Source organism: Varroa destructor, unplaced genomic scaffold, assembly GCF_002443255.2.
Source record: "Varroa destructor unplaced genomic scaffold, Vdes_3.0 BEIS01000005.1, whole genome shotgun sequence".
NCBI lineage: Eukaryota > Metazoa > Arthropoda > Arachnida > Mesostigmata > Varroidae > Varroa > Varroa destructor.
Window position 1 is genome coordinate 10,627,054 of NW_019211458.1, and position 19,631 is coordinate 10,646,684.

General features: G+C 42.2%; 1 long non-coding RNA gene across 1 annotated transcript; it reads left to right on the forward strand.

The window, feature by feature from the left end:
- Positions 1–317: 317 nt before the first annotated feature.
- On the forward strand, positions 318–14,815 carry LOC111251915 (uncharacterized). The gene is made up of 4 exons (XR_002674021.2): positions 318–604; positions 9,402–9,507; positions 13,399–13,596; positions 14,188–14,815. It is a non-coding gene; the product is annotated as an uncharacterized LOC111251915 (long non-coding RNA).
- The last annotated feature ends 4,816 nt before the right edge of the window (positions 14,816–19,631 follow it).

Below are 19,631 nucleotides of genomic sequence, written 5' to 3' on the forward strand. Positions count from 1 at the left end.
ATTCCCTGAAGGTGTAATTAACGTTACCTGGATTGCCAGTGCTGAATTCTTGTACGGTTAGACGTAACGATTCTTCTGTGCTGCCATGGTCAATTGGTCATAAATAAACGGGAGCCCACTTACCAATCAAAAGCTGCCGCGCAGAGTATGCCACTACTACCTTTGACAGTTATTTCATGCAATATATTTTTTGTGGAATTTACATATTCCAATTACCATAGTGGAAGGCCGCCAGACAAGAGGGTCTCTTCTGACAAAAAAACAACTTATATATGCTAATAATGTATTAGTCCACATACTCACTGATTCGACGACGTACCGAGTGATGCTTGCAATGCAGCATTAAATAGATAGTCATCTACTTGATCATCATAAATTAGGAAAAAAAAAAACGAAGTTTTACGGTCCGAACTATGACCCCCAATAGTCAAGTCAGCCCACACAAGCCCTAGAAGCGGCTTAAGATGTATCAACAAGAACTACGAGCGAGAAAAGTGACCGCTGTTATTTGACGTATGTCTAATCTTCCTAGCAATGTACGCATATGGCCAGCAAACTGCTAGCTAGTGTAATCGCGAATCGGGACCAATCTGTTACAAACGAGGTAAGATGATGCGCCCCCGAAGTTGTGCGTGATGCATTCGTTGATGTTCATTGGAACCGTCAGTCACTCAGTAAGTTAGCTGTTATCTCTTGACAGACTTAATGCACTGAAGGCAAAAGAAGACATCGAGAAAAAAACATAGGACGCTAACTGGTTAACAGTCACAGAATTTGTGGTTAGGTGCTCTGCTCGCCCTAGTTCTCTCACGTTGTCTCAATGAGACTCGACGTTGAAGACTAGTTCCTCTCAACCTCTCGACAGATAGCGAGAAGATATGCAGAAATGCGCTCGTGCGTGCACTTATGTAGTAAACAGGACTATTGTACAATGGACACCCTAAAATGTGCTGCGTTTGGTCTATGCCTTGGAGTGGTGGTGAATAAACACAGCACAGGAAACACGAGGCGGAAAGGGCCTTGATTGTATAAGAGCCGCAAAGGTAGTACGAAGGACGGAGAAGCTACCGACGTCACTTTAGCGGGGTTCGTGAAAGCGGACGAGTTGTAGCCATTATATTGGAATAAGCTCGAAATAGGGAAACGTTTAACGAGACCAATTTGGAATTACGTTTCAAAAACGTAAGGCTATCGCAAATCCTAGTGGGGGATGTCAATTATAGCATGGATAGAGTCGACGTCCACAGAAGGAATAATAAGGAAAGCAACAAAACAAAGTCAGAACCATGTTTCAATTTGCCACAGATGGTTTGTTGTTATTCGAGACACAAAGAAAAGAGCGGAGCTGGTTACCGATCTAGCTAGTCAAAATTAAGACGAAAGATTTAATTTCTGGTACGGACAAAAGCCATTTAGTCATTGATTGTAATAAGCTATGTCTTGACGCACAAGCACTAAGGCGAAGATTTAGTCAGACCTATCTTTCTTCAATTCCCCTTAAAATATAAGCTTCGCAGCTGTTTAAATGTGCGCAATAGTCGAATATTTCCTTAAGAACTACTAATGGACCCCATCTCCGAGCAGCAGAAAACTAACTGTACAGAACTTCACACGAAAGTTCATCAATCAGCCTGTCTAGAATAAACCTGCGAGTTTTTCTGTCAATAACAGTACAAGACAATCTCGTGGGCTATCACTAGCGATGTGAGGTGGGCGACGCAAATAAATGAACTATGGCAGAGGCGTAAAGGATTCGCTAAATCGTACTAAGCACTATTTCGTAGACTTCATATCGCGGCATAAATCTAGTTTAAGTATATGGGCGTTATAATATACCTATTAAGGAAAGTGGTTGCAGGAAGGGCACATTGGCATCTGCTGCTTTACCATAAGAATACCTCTACATCAGTGTATTGATTTCTCTTGGCAAAATGTCAGATTTCATTGTAGCAACCATTAGGTGTTTCGTCATCGTTCGTTAATAATAAAACCAAAAAATTCTCGCAAATGTATAATACCGAATAGAGGCATTCTACGGACACTGTGCACCGCTCGTGTTTGCACTAGCTCTGCCTACCCAAGCTGCTTTTTGCTCAATAGGCCGGTTGGTCGTGTCCATGTCGCCTTGTCATGGCCTGCACCTCCAGCAAGACTTCACCGGCATCGCCGATCGCACACAGTCCGAAAGACTATGACTACGAAATCTGGAGCAGCGGATTAATGAACTTCCAAGCAACCGGTTATTCAGTAGCAAACGACAGGAACTGAGTCAAATATGCACAACTAGCTCCTGCGGTCTAGCTAGTCTCTACCGGTAATCTACACGGACTGAATTGATGTTCGGGTTCGTAACGATGACATTCTTAAAGATGGATATGGTACGTGTGCGTTTTGAAGGAGAAGCAATAGATTGAAAGTGCAAGAAGTCTTGCTGCATATGCTTCACTCTCTGCGATGTACCGCCGCTCCTTGACACTGTTTCACTCGAACTTTGTTGAGTGATCGGGCCAAAGCACGGGGCGGACTGTTTTTTTCACTTACTCTCTGTTTTTGCCCCGCAAAGAATTTCCCTATTAGAGAGGATCCGTCCTCGTGCGTTATCTCGGCAGCGCACCATATCTCTCGGTCGCGCGAACACCACCGCGGTTCCGCTGTCCTCTTAGTACATGTCATCTTTAAGTAATAGTAGTAGACTCTTCTGTGCGAAAGCGTGCACGCGGACAGATATATGCGCTGGCGCTTGTAGGGCAGAAAGGATTTGCGGCGTTCATTGCCGAATCATCGCCCAGCGAAGTATTCTTCTATGGGGCTGCTCAGTCGACGTTGACAATGACGACTACCACCGTGTGTAGGAGTTACTTACCACAGCGGAGAATGGGTAGGCAAATGAGAAGGAAAATGACGTTGAATTCGAAGACTGAGAGCTGAAGGTGACTCACTCGAATGTACACCGCAAAGAACTTCGAGGTTCAATTTATTATGGAGGTTGTTACTGAATAAGTTTGTAATGGTTTGGCATATTGTCACGTCGTGCACGAAAAGCTGATGACGGGGCGGAAGTTGAAGATTTCACAGATTCGAAAAACTTATATTAAATTAATATTAAATACTGCTCAAACTTTCAGCTTTTTAGCTATTGAAATGTTTGGTGGCAACTCGAGGCCTGTTGCGGATGCAGTAAACAAACCAGAATGAAATACTAAAATTTAATAATAAAAGCAATTACTTCACGTAAAATCGGATGTATCACATAAAAAAAATGCTATATCAATGCTAAATCTAAGCATATTTGCTGTCTAGTCTTTTATGCTTCGTTCCGGCTGAAGATAGCGGCATTGTATACCCAATGTATGAGTTGCAACTCGCCCTGCTCATGGACACCATATTGTTGCCTGTATAAAACGCAAACATATATAACATACGATATCATCCGCATACTTCCATTGAATTTCGTTTTTTCGTTTCGTAGTAATAACGAAACGACACATTTGACTTTCTAAAAGACTTAAAATCAAAACAGATTCATTTCGACAAGAGAAAAACGAGGAGGAAGACAAAGCTAATAGTTTTCATATCAGAAATCTTCGTCAGCTATCAAACGATTCAGAGCTAATCGTTTGTGCTAAAAAAGACCTATTAAGGCGATACCTTAAAAGTATTTTGATTTTCACTGAGCTCGGCTTAGTTGTTAATGTTTGGTTCCGGCACTAGTTAGAAACTAAAAAAAAAAACCGAATGGGCCCACTGTCGATTTAGCTGATCTCATATTCTTATCGAGGTAAGTCTTAAAAATAAACCATAGGCGTTTCCAGATAGGTCCTGCGCGAGGATTGAAGCAAGCAATACACTTCAAGATATTTAGTATCAATTTTGCCGACTCGTCTGCGCAGACCTTTTACCTTTTCGTCCGTGACAAAATTGCAACGATTGCAGGGGAAACCTTTTCAGTGCTGTAGAGTGTTACTTTCCCAGACTTATTATGTCTGGGAAAGGGTTCATACAAGGTTCACGTACAAACGATTAACAAACGAATCGAAACGTCGGGGCTACTTTTCATCTCGATCGTAGCCTTGCGTCAGATCTGTCACAGATTCGGCCTGTTTTTGTTAGTTCCTTTGTCGACTCCCTAATCCTGTGCTTATTATATTTCTTATCTATTCTCTCCGTTTGGCGTCAGGTCACATCTCATTGTGAGCTTTCCTATTGATATTACACTTTTAAGTAGAGGAGTCCCTTCCGGGTTTGAAAGTAAGTGGGCAGCGCCAAGTCGCGTAGAAGAAGCTTCTTTTTTTGCTGAAAGCGGGAAATAAGTATCTGGGTATATGGGAACTCTAAAGTAGACGGTTAGCAGGAAACGGGTATGCACGACACGAGAAAATTCTTCGTGTCCACATGAATTGCTCACTGTGTGACCGACTGGATGCTTTTAGACAGACGAGACGAGCATACCTCAAACGGTCGTTTTGTTGACAGGGCGTGTCAACGAGTTCTCGCCATTTTTTTATCATGTTGACAGATTCGAGTAGTAGTCCTGCTGAATGGAGCAGGAGATCAATGCCTCAGCGAAAGCGCTACAAGCACAGTGGAAGTAGGATCGTCGCTAATCTTCTTACTTCGTTTTTAAAGGCGGAAAATTTTTCACTGTTTTAAAGATATTTGTTGCGGCGGCATTTTCGAAACTTGGGGACCCTGCTTCTAGGATCGCCGAGACAGCACAGAAAGTACTGACGTCATTACAAATTTCGTCAACAACTCCTTCTTTCTACTAAAGAACAAAATGTGGTGGACATATGGAACAAATGAGGTGATCTAGTCGTGCAATGTCTGACGTAGCGAAACTACCAGCGGCTAGCGACCATATGCAACGTACAATTCGCTCTCGACAAACGTTAGGTTTTCTCTTAGAAAATCGAGTTCTTCGGTAAGAATTCTAAATTTCTTATTGCTTCTCAATCTCGTCATGGCATTATGTGCCAGCTCCAGACTGGGATGGCAACAGTGTTCTCATTTGTCTCGACAACATTTTGCTACATATGTATATATATATATATATATATATATATATATATATATACATATATATATGCTGTACTTAAGAAGTTGTAGTTAAATAAATACGTTCCTGGAAGCGCTTGAAGATTGGTGCCGGATTGATGCTTCGGCTTTTAGTCCTATCAGATTGCGTACTTTTAAGCTGCTTTCTGGCAAGTTTATCAGAACCTCGGTTCCCCACCCCGGCGGTAGCCTATCTGAACCATCTGTTGCATGCGAGGATTCCGTACGAAGTGCTTGCGGGTTCGAAATCTGCATTGCAAGGAAAATATTGGAAATATGTCGAACTTATTTGTAAGCCCATGTACTCTTGAGCTTCCGATTTACTGATAGGGCGTAATTTAAGAGTTACACTTTATACTCCTGTTCGGTTCTGAGTTATGGTCACTCGTCGCAGTTTTTTTTATTGATTCGATAAAGGTCCGGATGTTTTACCGTAAGATGTGACAGCCTGGTCAGCAAAACATTAGATGCAGCAAAAATTTGAACGCGGGCGTTAGGCCCATGAATGACTTTTCTGTATGCTGTACAGAGCTGGTTATGATTGTTCTGTATTATCCCTATGTCATACTTTGTATATACATATATATATATATATACACAAAGTATATATCACTGTCATCAGTTTTCAGCTGTTTATGGCTAACTGCATTATTTGCATGTCGAAATGTTCGAGTGGATTAGAAACCTATACATTTATACAAACTTGAACTATACATCATATTTTAAAATGACTTCCTTAAAACGGCATAAGCATTTCTAGTTAGAGCCAACGGTAACAGGTTCAAAGACTGCCCTTCAAGTATAACATCGCTGTCGTATACCGGTGACACCAATTAACAACTTAAGGTAGGAGGACAAGGCATAAGGATCGTTACACTCAATCAAGCAAGAAGTTGTTGCCTAAACGCGGTTCAAGGATAACTGCCAGATCTTAAAACCTGTGTAACTTAGTTATTTTCTTTTCCACTAAAAGTCCTTTATTTTTTTTCAAGTTCAAAGACCTTCAAATGAATGTCGGCAGACTCGTAATCAAACGTACGTTGAAATGGTATTCTAGTCAGGACATTATATTTGGAGCTATCCTCTCATAGTCACTCGATAAGAAAGCCCTGGAGGGAGTCAACGTCGTTAAATTCTATAAAATTCATGAATTCTGTACTGTTCCATCTCACCGAAAAATATTTCGCATGCCGCAGTTAGATATGAACTTTATTCCTTTATGTTAACATTTGTAACTTACGTATTGCAGGTACTTGGACGGCCATACCTTAAAGAATTACCTATTTCCGCTGTATGTTCCGCTGTATTGTATTGTGTCAGTACTCATAGAGATCATCGTAACTACCAGTTGGAAAATATTCCGTTTTTAAGGTGTTCAAACAGGAGGCTGAAACAGCCTAATGTGTGTGTGTGTGTTGATATATATACATATATGTATATATAACGACTGACCGCACAGGGAACGAAAAGTTGTCAATGGAGGACGATAAACAATCATGGAAACTTAACCACCAACTTAATTCATAAATGAAAAGTTTCATATGGTAAAGATTGTTTGGGTGGTATGCGTTTCTCTTTAACACGCTGCCTTTTATCTATACATGACCATATCTGGAGGCCAAACTGATATGAATAGAAAGCATATGCACTATCATCTTGGCGTTTAAGCTGTTATAGTTTGTGCAAAAAAAAAAGACTGCCTAAATGAACCTTTTTATGAATTTCGTGTCCAGTATTCAGGCTTCAGGCTTTCAGAATTAGCACAAACTCAGCCTTGTTAGAAACTACGTACTATCATGTACTGGGCTATAGTTAACAATCGATGCAAAAAAAAAACTGATAATCTGCCAAGTTTCCTTCTGCATGTTTTTATTCAGGAAAATCTATTGATTTAAGTTAGCCCATGATTCAATTTTTACTCGAACACAAAAGCAAATTCTAGTAGATTAATTTTTTTTTGTCAACAGTTGCCAGCCTAATTTTATACTAACTAACTAACTAACTGCAAATTGGCAAATCGGTAACTTTGTAGGAACAAACGGCCATCTCGATCTGTCCACACTTTGTATATGAGCTACATACAGCCGTGAAATAGTGCGCTCTATCAAGAAGTAGTTACTTTTGTAAATACGCCCTGAAAGAAAGTAAAAATTTATTTGTCCATTTTGGTCCATACTGGTTGATCTCATTTAAAACATTGTGATTGGTGTTCAGATCGATTTAGGATAGCGATACACAGAGCTATCATTTACATTTCTCCAATGCCCTTCTCTCCTTCACCTCATTATTGAAGATTCAACGGTTTAATGCATGACTAGTCTTGTACACGTTGATTGCTGATGTCATTTTGGTACGATAGACCAACTTAGTTATGCCGGCCGTAGGTGGGCGACGGCCATTTTACGGAGCTGTTCGTGGTTTGTCAGCAAAGTCTATGTGCCGCGGCCACGACATTGTACATAAACAAAATGAACCCTATATGTGTACGTGCACATATAGAGGATGCATAACAGAAAGGTTCATCATTGTGTCAGCATGTTGGGGGCTACGATGGCGACATATAAATAAATTTGTGTTCATTAGTGTAAATTCGTGATGGCGTTTCGGTCCAATACGTATAGGTGCCCGCAGCCAGACCTCAGTAAGACGTCTCTATGAAAAATCGATGTTGCGTCATATATGGAGGACTTCATTGATGTACATTTACTTAATTCTTTCCACCGAAGACAAATCTGTAGGCAAAACTTCTACCAGGGTGTCCATCGCTTGCGGTTGTGCAGGACTTATGGCCACTCCAAGCTGGTTTGAAAGACTGCCTTGTAGAGAAAGCTCAAGGGGTGGCCGATCGAGCGACGGCGCAAGACCGATCCACGTCTGTGAGCGATGCCAGAAATAAAGAGCCAGCATCTAGCGACGCAATGAGGGATGGAAGTGTTGGAGATCAGCCGAAAAAGATTTTGTCGGCGTTTGACAACGATGAGCAGTAGGACGATGAAGCAGAAGGCGAGTCAAAAAGAAAGAGCAAAACGGCGTGGTAGCGGTCCTTCGTTCCGACTAAGAGAATAAAAAGGCTTGGAGTGGAATAGTGAACGTTGACGCTGACAAACGGCGTGCAGTCCGAGTGTCGGTCCGCACGACCGAGGCCACAACGAAGCATACGAGGCTACGCCGATACCAGCACACAACTAAGTGACTTGAGGCAGTTTAGCGTTCACTAAGTCACAACGGCGGGAAGTAAAGCGGATAAAAGGGAGGAAATGAAAGCAATAATAGGCCCCGCTGGGCAGTGCCCTGAGCAGCCATAGCAGCTTTGAGGGTCCTGAGTAACGAACACTGGTCTTTGTCGCTGGACAAAAACGAGCAAAGAAAAAAAGTCAGCGGGTGGGCTCCGCATGCAGTCGAGCAGAAGATGACGGTATGAAGCAGTATGCAAGAAAAAACATACTATGAAATAACGGCAGAAGGATCGAGGCTTTGAAACGAACGGGGAGAAAAGGCAAAGAGAATAGGAAACACACAATTACGAACGCTGCTCTCGTCCTGGGTTCCGAAACCTTTTTTCTTTTAATTTTATCGATAGAAAGTCTAGGAACTAACGGCAATCAACAGCTAAGACGAAACCACTCCACTTACACACGCCTTCGTTCGGCCTTCGCTTGCGGTGCTCTCTGAGCTGGTTGTATAAAAAATATCGAAACTGAAGAAATAGGACTATATCAGGTTTGCAGCAACTAACAAGTCGACAATGCTTGCTTCTGGGTGGATTGTTTATACGTAAATAAAACTGAAAACTCATCTATACTGAAAAAATCTGTGTATAGCAAAGGTTTAACCTCGAGCACCTCTTAACAATGCGGTTGAGCGTAAAGATCTGCTCACAGAGCGTTTGTAAACGCCTGCAGGCAGTTAAGCCTCGCGATCGCAAAGTCTACCGCTAATGAGGGCCCAGAAAAATTTCCCAAGTTGCTTACCGATTGCGTTATAGAAAGCACCTAGGTATCAGCCATGTGGCGACGGCAACGAGATAAGGTTGCGTGTGGTACGAATTTCAAGACTGGATATAATTCTTACAACAGACAATACGAGCTTGCATGCAAATGAATTCCAAATGGACACAGTTAGTTCCTTAAATCACTTACCGAGTTGCAAAGTTGTAAATACCGATTTCTGTATTTCTAAAGATAGAGAAGACTTCGTATCCATTAGATAACACTTAGGAGACGTTTCGAAAGGAACTGTTTAAATCAGACCACTATATACTTGTATGTTCAGATAGCTATTCTGCATACAACTGAATGTATTTCCTTAAACACCGTGTCCTTAACAAGGCTTTATTCGTGTTTCAGTTGTCGGCCACCGTTATTTCATACGCGATTACGCATATCAAAATGGCCGTTATCAAAACACGAGTACGTGCTAATGCAGTGCGTGATAATAAGAAAGGGCACCGAGGTGAGTGTATCGCAATTCATTATCAGATATAACGACTCCAAGGAAAGTGGTGCAATGATTAATAATGTGACAGTCTGCAGGTAACCTTATCATTAGAAAATGCATACATTTTGACGTTAAACTTAAGGCGATCTTCATAAAGCAATTAACTTGATCTCTGTCTTCATTTCATCAAGCCATTAATAAGTATAGCATAATTATTGGTTTTATACAATTAGTATATATACTGTAGCAAAATGAGCCAGAATTTTTCATTGCCTGAAATTACTTTAAGATGTCCGACCTAAGGGGTTTTGACACTGGTGACAGATTATAGCCTACCCTCCCATCCGCTTGTTCTTCCACTCACCAAAATTCATGAACACAAGATCAATCGAGTCTCGTTACTAAGGCCCTTGCCTTTGAGATCCCTGAGACCTCTCAGCAAGTCCGTTCTTCCATCCAATCTTCCGCTAGGGAGCCGGCTATGTGAAACGGGTAGAGCTATACCGATGATGGCCACAACGGTAGCAGAACCGGATGGAGTAATAGTATGGCAATGTGGCAAACTTTGCTAGACAGGCCCCACGAATAAGCCGTCATCCGTCGGATCTCGTGCCTCGCGTAGACGCATAAAATGATGCTGCCATTGAAGAAAAAGAAAAGTAAACAAGGGAGAAGTAGCTGAAGCCATAGAAGTCTTGCCAACACAGACAGAATGAAAGGCAATCTAAAGCAGAATACATAGTAGAGCCTCAGCGGGCTGACTTAAACTGAACTGAATCATGTTTGGCCTTTCTTTCCCGCCGTTGCGCCGACCCGGCGGGAGGCTAGGACGCTGGTGGTCTCTTGTTTGTTGGTTGGTTGGTTGGTTGATGTCAAAATTGAATAATAATATAAGAGTGACGCCTTTGAGCTCCGCAGTTGCTGCCCCAATTCGTGCCCTAACAATTCTGCAACCGTCCCCCTCTCTTCACGACGACCCGTTTAGTACGTCGTTGCTTGTCGTCCGTTGATGAGGATGTGACTGGCTGGGAGGGGGCACTTAAATTGCAGCAAACGGCTAAGAATGGTCGTAGCAGCGGCAGCAGCTGCACCAATACACATAGAACAACACACACGCTGAGTATCTGCTATAGCATTATAGGTTTGTTTGGGTTAGAGATCTAATTACTGTACTTGCTTAATCCGTACGTCACTCCTTTAGACGACCGAAAAGCGCAGCAGTACCTTCCAGACGGTGCAACGTCTGTTAGCTTGCCCCATGTAATAGGACGGATGGAGCGACAGGCTGTGGCCGGAGGGGGTCATGGACTGGGGAGCTGAAGATGATTGTTCTTTGCGATAGACCAAGTCCCCTCAACCCTCACCCGTATCCACAAACCTCTTTTCCATGATTCGACGAGAGGAGACGACGGATAAAGTGATCAAGACAAGTCTTGGTATAGCACAAGAATTCAGAAAGTTCGCGATGTGGCGACAGCTTGAGTGTTGGGGCTGGGTTTGGTGGGCTCAACCCAAGGAGGGCCCTCTCATCGTCGGGCGGGGGTTGGGTGAAAAAAGGTAGATAGTGGCTTAGTCCTTAGAGCCCTCAGGCCGTCTGCTCGCCATTCCGTTCAAACAAGAATGAATGATAACAGCAAAGAGAGTAACTGCTGGTGCACTATACGTAGCAGCGGTAGCTGTAGTGGTGTAGAGGCTGTAGCATTAAGCGAGCTCTAAAGAAAAGCAGTATACACAAAAGGGACCGACGAATGGGCGAGAGTATTTTGGAGCGAACGAAAAGAAACCAGTCGACCAGAATGTCCCGTTCCTGAGTCAGCGTAAGATTGACAGACAGTGAGCGGTGAAAGCTGCGTCAGAAAGGGGCCGTTCAACGTGAGAACGATTTCTTCGTTCTCCGTTCGTTCCGTTCGACGAAGCTGGCAGTGACTGGCCTCCACCTCTTTTTAAGAGAGAGCGAGAGAGAGAGAGAGAGAGAAAGCGATGAATAATTAGCAGATTTACATATCTGTAATGCAACTAGTGAACAGGTGGAATCGATTGGGGCGGAGAAGAGGCTTGTCGTCTGCATGCCCCAATTAAGTGTTTCATATGAGTGGTATTGGCACATCGAAACATGACTATTGTATAAATATAAAAATCGAGGGTAACAGCAACGCACTAGTAATAAATTCTTTGGTGCAAAATGCGCATGCGGCATCGGGGCCTTTGATCGTTACATGAGTCGTGAGCTGATTTCAACACAGAAGACGACGACGACGACGCTTGTTTTTGTGCGCTCTAGCGTTTAGGCCATTGTGGGTGCGCTACGAACCATTACCGGTATCGATCAAAATATTTGCTGTTATCGCTGTCAGATACTGCCTGTGACAATTATGAGACGTGAACTTACGTTTTACAGCTGTAACTTCTTATATGTGTTAACTGTTTACGCCATTTAAAGAGGACGAAGGTCGGATCACTACCGAACAAAGCACCCAGGGTCGACGAGCGGTTAACGGCTTTCTATCGTTTGCTTACAGAATGCAACGAATAGTTCTTCAATAGAAATACTTAAAATTGACTACGTTCTTTCGAGCATCTAAGAAACTGTGTGACCTTTTTTGAAAGCATTTGTGCTTGGCCGGTAAGGGTATACTAAATTTCGACTGAATGATATTCTCTAATTGAAATCAATAATTAAATAGAAATATTCAACTTTTTATCGTACAAGCAACACAAAGTCAGTAATGAATATCGCAGGGTTAAATGACAGTTTATTCGAGATATTCTTTTATAACGTCCCAAACTTGCCTATGAATATGAAGTTCTCAAGAAAATGTTTATAATAACTACGCCCGATCTATTTTGGCTTTGAAAAGAGTCGCGGTGTTCGAACACATTGAATAACGAAAAAAAATCATTCAGAGACGAAAAAAAAACCACCATGAGAATGTTGTAAATATTTGTAGCCACAACGTCTTATGTAATACACAATAATACATGGAATGTGTTGAACATAGGTACCGCAATGTTTTAACTATCTATTTTTCTGTAAGTCTCGCTGTTTTTGCAGCAACAATTACAGAAAAAAGTGCAGGCATTTGAAAGTGAAGAGTCAGAGCAGCGATGAAAACTTCACTGTCCCTCATTTGCCGATATTTTAAGAACCATTTGCCAACGCCAGAGGGTAGCTCGACATCTATTTATTGGTAGACAGGAGCGCCTAAAGAAGCGAGAGATACTTTGAAGGGGATTCGAGGAAACGAGGTGCGAAGTAGTCCTCTCAGTTGGTTTCCGATGCAAACTGGATTCTTGACAGTGATCCCATTAGCAAACGAGAGAGACAAAGAGTGCGCAGAGGCGAAGGAACAACGTCGGCGGAAGTAAAACAGCGAGGGCAGCTTTTTTTTTGCAGCGCTCCCCCTCTTACTGTTTTCGAGACGAAAACCCCTATGGCTCCTGCCCTTGAGCCTATTCTACGAGCAGATATTTTCCGTAACTTACTTCACTTCCTATAAGCTAGAGTGCTTATGAACCATTAACAACACGGAATACCATAGTGCATGCATTTAGATACGAGTTCAATGGGGCCTGGTTGTTTTGAGCATTAGTTTGAGTTATGTTCGGTTGAAAGATACCCCGCTGTGAATGTATACGCATCCTTCTCCTCTTCATCAAAGCAAAACCTATATCTGTACTTACACTGAACAAGTAAATATGTTATTGCGTAATATCACCCACATTGTATGAAACAATGCACACTAGACTATTGCATAAATGGCTGACTCCATTGACTAAGTAACAAATACAATGACATAGTGTGAGCACGTAAAGCATTGAAGTTATCTCTATGCATGTGCCCTATTGAAGCTAAAACAGTTCACCGCGTAGTAGTTGGAGCTATTACAAATCCTGTGTCCTTTACAGCTACTTATATCCGCTGCTATGAATCGACCTACAAGCTTACCGAACGGCGACATTAGGAAGGAGCCTCATTTTCCCATTACATTTCTTTAGGTCCCTAAAACACCGTTGAAGTGCAGTCGAGGAATGAAACAGCGTTCAGCTTCGACGCCTTGATGAGATTCGTGCGGAAAGCTTTTGAAGTAGATCGAAATTTCAATGGTAAGCGAATGAGCCGAAAGGCTCTTTCTTGTTATTGTTTACAGAAAAAATGCTGATTCACGCTGATTTTAAACATTTTGTTCAGGAAATGATTACACAGATTCTATTGTCGGTTGCCTGCATTATCGAATCAGAATTACCTGACAGTTTGTTCTGAAGTCGCAACCCAAAAAATGTGTCAACTTTTATGTACAAACCTGTGCCAGCATTGTAACTTACGGTTCATGCCCAACACGAAGCAAATGTCTATTCTCAAGCCGTACCCATTATTCGTGTTTGGCCTTTCCCCGGCCTGATTTTAGTAAGCAGTCCTGTTGCCACTGCGCTCTCCTAAAGACCGAAATTGCAACGTAAGCTTTCCCAACCTCTTACAGCAAATGGTCTATTAAGCTTAGAACATGGAAAATTTCATTATAACTTTCCACAGCGAAAGACGTGCCTGTTCAGACGATCACTAGTGTTCTAGGGGCTGAAATGTTTTTTGCCAAGGCCACGTTGGGGTAAAGTCACAAGCAAACAATGAATAGTTAATATTCTTTGGTATTTTAGTTCAGTTCAATAAAATATACTCTACCTTGGTATTTCCTGTAGGTTTGAAGCGATATCGCATCAGCTGTGGCATTTAACTTCATAGTGAATTTAGTGGTAAGTTGATATTGCGATTGCCAGGCTCGTGCGAAGTCGAGTAGCTCCTCCTTGCCAAGAAAGTATAGTGCTGTTTTAAAACGACGGCGACGGCGGCGGCGGCGTCGTCACCGCTGCCATCAGTAGTGGCGTTTGTTGCAGAGCAGTGGACAACAGTTGAAGTTTGCGAAAACTAAACGTCGGTGCAAATCCAGACGACCTGTTTAGAGACGCTGTACGCCGACGCGTGACTCTATTACTGATGTATGAACAACATGCTGCCAACAGACATCTCTGTGAAGATCGTAAGCAACACTAGAAGAACCCCAGGGAAGCTTGAAGAGCTTTGTTTGTATGTTCCGACAACGAAAAGAAAAACCAACAAAAGCCAAAACATCAACGGAGACATCTTTCGTAGATGATTTAAGGCCATACAGTTGACGTGGAACGCGAGGGACGTCGACAAACGCAATCTGAAGCAAAGAGGACGATGGACGCGATTAGGAAAATAGCCAGACGATTACTAGTTTGTTGCGTCAATACCTGCCGTAGCAACAGACATCTCAAAAGCCGGCGAAGCACTTTAAGCAAGAATAAATCAGAGAACATCGTTCAAGAGAAGTTTTCTTTTTTATTACTTTCAGCAAGGTGTAGTGATTCTGAGAAATATTAGCAGTGTTACCGATAATGATTCATGTCTTACAAAAGGATTATGTTAATGACGATACTTCTTTGTACACAAATTGTCGATACGAAGGGCGTAACTTTAAATCACAAATGATCGCTTTTTGTCTTAATAGGTTAAATATTATGTATTACGATATAAATATGATTTTTACCAAACAGAGAAGCTTTGTAAATACTGATTTGATTTGCTTTAACCACTGAAGGATCAATGTTGTCGATTGCTACGGTGCCAAGACGCCCACACCGAAAGAAAAAGGTAGACTAGTGACGAAACGCTGGGCTTCACACCGTAAAGCCCGGAAGACGTGATGACCTCGGGCGGCCAATGGCTTCGGGCAATACTGGAGAGCCCTCTTTTTTATACCCCTTAGTTACCTTCCATCAAAACCAGCGTTCGTGTCGCACCAGTAGGGCCTGTGTTTTTTTATATGCGGCCTTACTTCTCAAATTGTTGATGGCCAACCTGTTGTCATTTAACGACAAACACCAGAATAGAGCAACTCTGAAGTTGACCGATCTACTTAACGGGAAAGTGCTAGGAGAAGGGTTACACTTATCACTAGATAATCGCAAAGTAATACAAATTGGCTGCGCATGGTGTTGAAAAGAAGAACAGTAGAAAGTTTTAATCTCAACAAATGCTAGCTTCAAAGTCTTTCACCTGTTCCTTGGTTGTTCCTTCTGCTAGTAACAGCGGCGGTGATAACAATAACGAAACAGTTTTACCGGGCATTATGATGCGGTCCAGTGTTCAATCTCAGGGATCAGGATATCACTTTCTATATATGATGAATTAAGGTACCTACTTATTATGATATTTTTTATCTTATATTGACTTCCATTCAACTCAACGAATGTCAATAGGCTGGATACTTGACCATCATTATAGACGTACGTAATGCTGTCTTGTTTAGAAAATACCAGTATCCATTTATAAACATCCGGCCATAAAGGAGCGCCGAGCTGCATATTAATCAGTTTTTCAGAGACGAAAGTTAACTTTGTTCGATCGTCTACATGCTTCCGCTTGCTTGCCATATACTACCCACAGAACCTATTTTCGCTATACAAATAAGCTTTTCCACTAAGTAAGTTATTCCACTAGACTGACTGGACTTCAAATCGGTGCACTCAAGGTCTATAGAATGTCCATATGTATTAGGCACAACGTGCAAGAATTCGTGGAATCAGGTTGTGGCCAGTATACAAACATACACGCAATAAGGGTTACGCCAGCAGGCGATAAGCTTCTCTCGAACATCTCGCTTATCGAAATTTTCGTGCTTATGAGGTTTGCACTTCGTTCTCTTTTGGATTGTGTCATCATCACAGTGAAGCTCACCTCCTTACGCGTGTAAATCCCAGCGGCGTTTCTCAAAGATTTTAGACTGACGTTCTTATACATAGAAATAAATCTTGGAGACACGGCGACTTTGTATTCTCGGCATGCTGCTATCGTGCATCATACGCGCCGTAGAGGAGAATATTTGTTTAGTTCTTATTCTTTTTTTGTCGCTACATTGCTGATGCGGTATTGACTACCTTGTTTGACCCCCTGATCAAATCTGCCATACTTTAAAGGGCGCTTACGACACCTGTGTGGAGATTTCCCGAGGTCCACGAAATCCTATGTGGCCATACCGACGGATTTTTTATGCAACGCTTTTCGATTATATTGTCGAGACAGGCATTCAAAGGCCATATACCATCCGGGAACGCCTAGATCCGTAGAGTCCAATTTGCGCGCAACGAAATGAAGTCTGTCTTAGTACAAAAAGTGAGACTTGTGTCGAACGAAACCCTTAGAACAGTATACCATTCTGTTTAAGTAACTAAAGGACCTTAGTAATTGCTTTGGTCACAGATGTAAATCATTGCTTAACAAATATGCTAGTACTAGAGCTAATTACAGACGTAAAATTAAATTCGGCATAAAATGCTTTGGCTGCCAGTGATGTGGGTCGCCTTTTTTACACTTCTCTTTCCGATTAGCCTCTAATTGTGAAAAATTTTGCCTTTCGTATCTATTATTTGCTTTGAAAGCCAACAGCAACGATGAGGCCCTAGTGCGAGGCACAAGTACCGCGATAATCAGGACGGCAAATATACCCGAAGTCGAAATTGGGACCGGTATGTAAAAGAGTCTCATATCTAGCAAAATGTGTGAAAGCCAGGCGCGTATATATTCAAATCGCAGGTGGTAATGGAAAATTCAAGTCCGCTTGCTGAAAGCTGCGGTCCACATAACGGCTGAAAGTAGTAGGCGTCCATTGGCGCAGTGAGATTCCAAGCGAATGCAGAATTTAGCTTTCGCCATCACCTTTCGGCACGAAATATTTTCCAAGAATCTTGCTCCCGCCTAGAGCACGTGCAGAAACTAGTCGACCACACATGGAAATGCTAGTCCACTACCAGTATACAAGGTAAATTTTCTAGGGAGGTAATAGCGGTGGCTTGCCCCCCTCTCCCGCCGTCGTGAGAAGTCGTGCAATCGCACAACGGGTCCAGAATATTTGAGTTACCCCTTCCCTTTGGATTACATGTTTTGCCTATAAAATAGCTACGATTTAGGTGTTGGATGGGCGGAGCAGAAAAAGCCTGTAATACGAGCTAGCTAAGAATTTTGTTAGAAATCAAGAACGTATCACAAAGAAGATTGAATACACGGACAGATTAACTTGTGACGCACAAACTGTGGATACAAGTAATATTCAAATGGTGCTAGGCAAAGGCCTGTAGAAACGCTTGCATTTAAAGTCTGAGAGCGTGTGGAAACCGCGATGAGGCACTAATGTGTCGACCTTATAGCCTTCGTATTCTTGCAAGTAGAAATTTTGCTTTTCATTTTCTTTTTTTCCTTTGGCTGAGGATATTTACAGCTGTCAGGGGACCCTGCATTTGCACATCATATGCCTGTTACAGATAATAATACTATCAGATAATCACGGTTCGCAAGCATCGAAACATTTCGTCCTGGGCCTTAAAACTAGTGATACCCAATTGGCATTTTTCCTCTTAAATTTTGACCGGATAAGCCACTATGGAGTGCATGTTGCGGCTTTGAGAATGGACATAATCTTCACGTACAAAATGCAGTACTTTTCTTTGAACACATTACAAACAGTTTCCCATATGGAGTTTAGACTCGGTTCACTTAAATAGATCGAACTGATTGAATAGTAGTTACATAGGGATAAATGAGAATTACGGTTGATGCTATCAGATACTATGTAATAACCGAATATAGGTAGCTTAAATGCCGAAGTGTACGTCTGACACTACCGTTAACTATATCTTGCTTCAGATTTCAGTAAGCAACTTAACACTGGTATAGCCCCTATTTATATAGAGATTATCGTACAGGCTGAGGTTCGTAGCTGTCGAATCCACTAGGGGTATTATTTATCTATTTGTCTTCGCTCTTCCCCTCTTAATTTAGGTTGTCTGTCTATCTCTATTTAGCCTGCTTTCTCTCGTGGTCGTCTTGGCTTGCTCCTATAGATGTCTTCTCCACAGAAAAGCCATCACTGGTTTGAGATCTGGATATAGCGAGGAAAATCGAACAACTTCGGCCAAGCCGATGATACGCGTCGCCGCGTTACTGGCCCGTTACGTAATTGAGAACGACAACATAGTAAAGTCCAGCGCAAAGGCTCGTAGCTTTAAGGTCGCATAGATAGTTTAGTCAGGACTGGCAAAGATTTAGGGAACGAGTCACTGACTGCGATTGAAGAATAAGATGAAGGAGAATTACAGAAGCGAGAAGACAAAGCACTTGGCACGCAAAAAAGACAGGGGGAATAGAACATTGGAAATCGAATGAAACTCCTCCGAGCTTTCGACGAAATCCAAGCTAAGAATCGAAAGTGAGGTAAAAAGCGAGCCAGAGATTTTCTCCATATGCAGGTAATAGCAGATTTACCACACTTGTGCTAACAGAGGTGGAAAAAGTTCAATTTTGCAATCGCTATAGCTTATGCATGGCTAAGTTAGGCAGAGGTCTTCCTTTCGCTCAAAACCAATTAGATCACAACCTGATGCTGTGAATTAATGAAATTATCCTTAATACAAAATTGATGGTTTGTTAAGTTGATCTGAAAATAAACTGTGAGAGATAAATAGATGATTCAGATCATACGGGGGTGCCCTATTTACCATATGAGCTAGCGGAGGTTGCACTTTAGACTTCAACAGGCCGGTGCCCTATGGAGAAAACCGTACTTAGATGTTTGAGATGCTGTTCGTGACAGTATCGCCTATAGAACAATTTGCATGAGACTTCCAGTCATTAACCGGCACAGCTCGTCATCGTTTCATGAGATGATCGGCAAAAGACCCTTGCAAATAGAACGCATAGGGAAATTCGGTTTTTATCATTACGAGGTACGCAACGTTGAATAGGTTCGCGTAATAGCTCCGGGACAACTTAGTGTATTCAGATATGCTGTTTTCAACTACTTATGACATCCCTTAACGCATTTGCACTCCTATGCCACCATATCATTATTTTTTTCATATTGGTCATTTGATGTTTTTCTTCTCCGGCCGTCAACGCTTATCAAAGAAGTAGCATTTAAAGGAAATAGAAAGAAAATCGTTTACAAACTGGCCCGCTATGTTCGACAGTTCAATACGACCTGCCTATATCGTCCGACTCCTACTGCCTTAAAACATCCTATCTCTCCTTGGGTGTAGCTGGGCCGTTCCTCCTGCCTGTCGGGGTC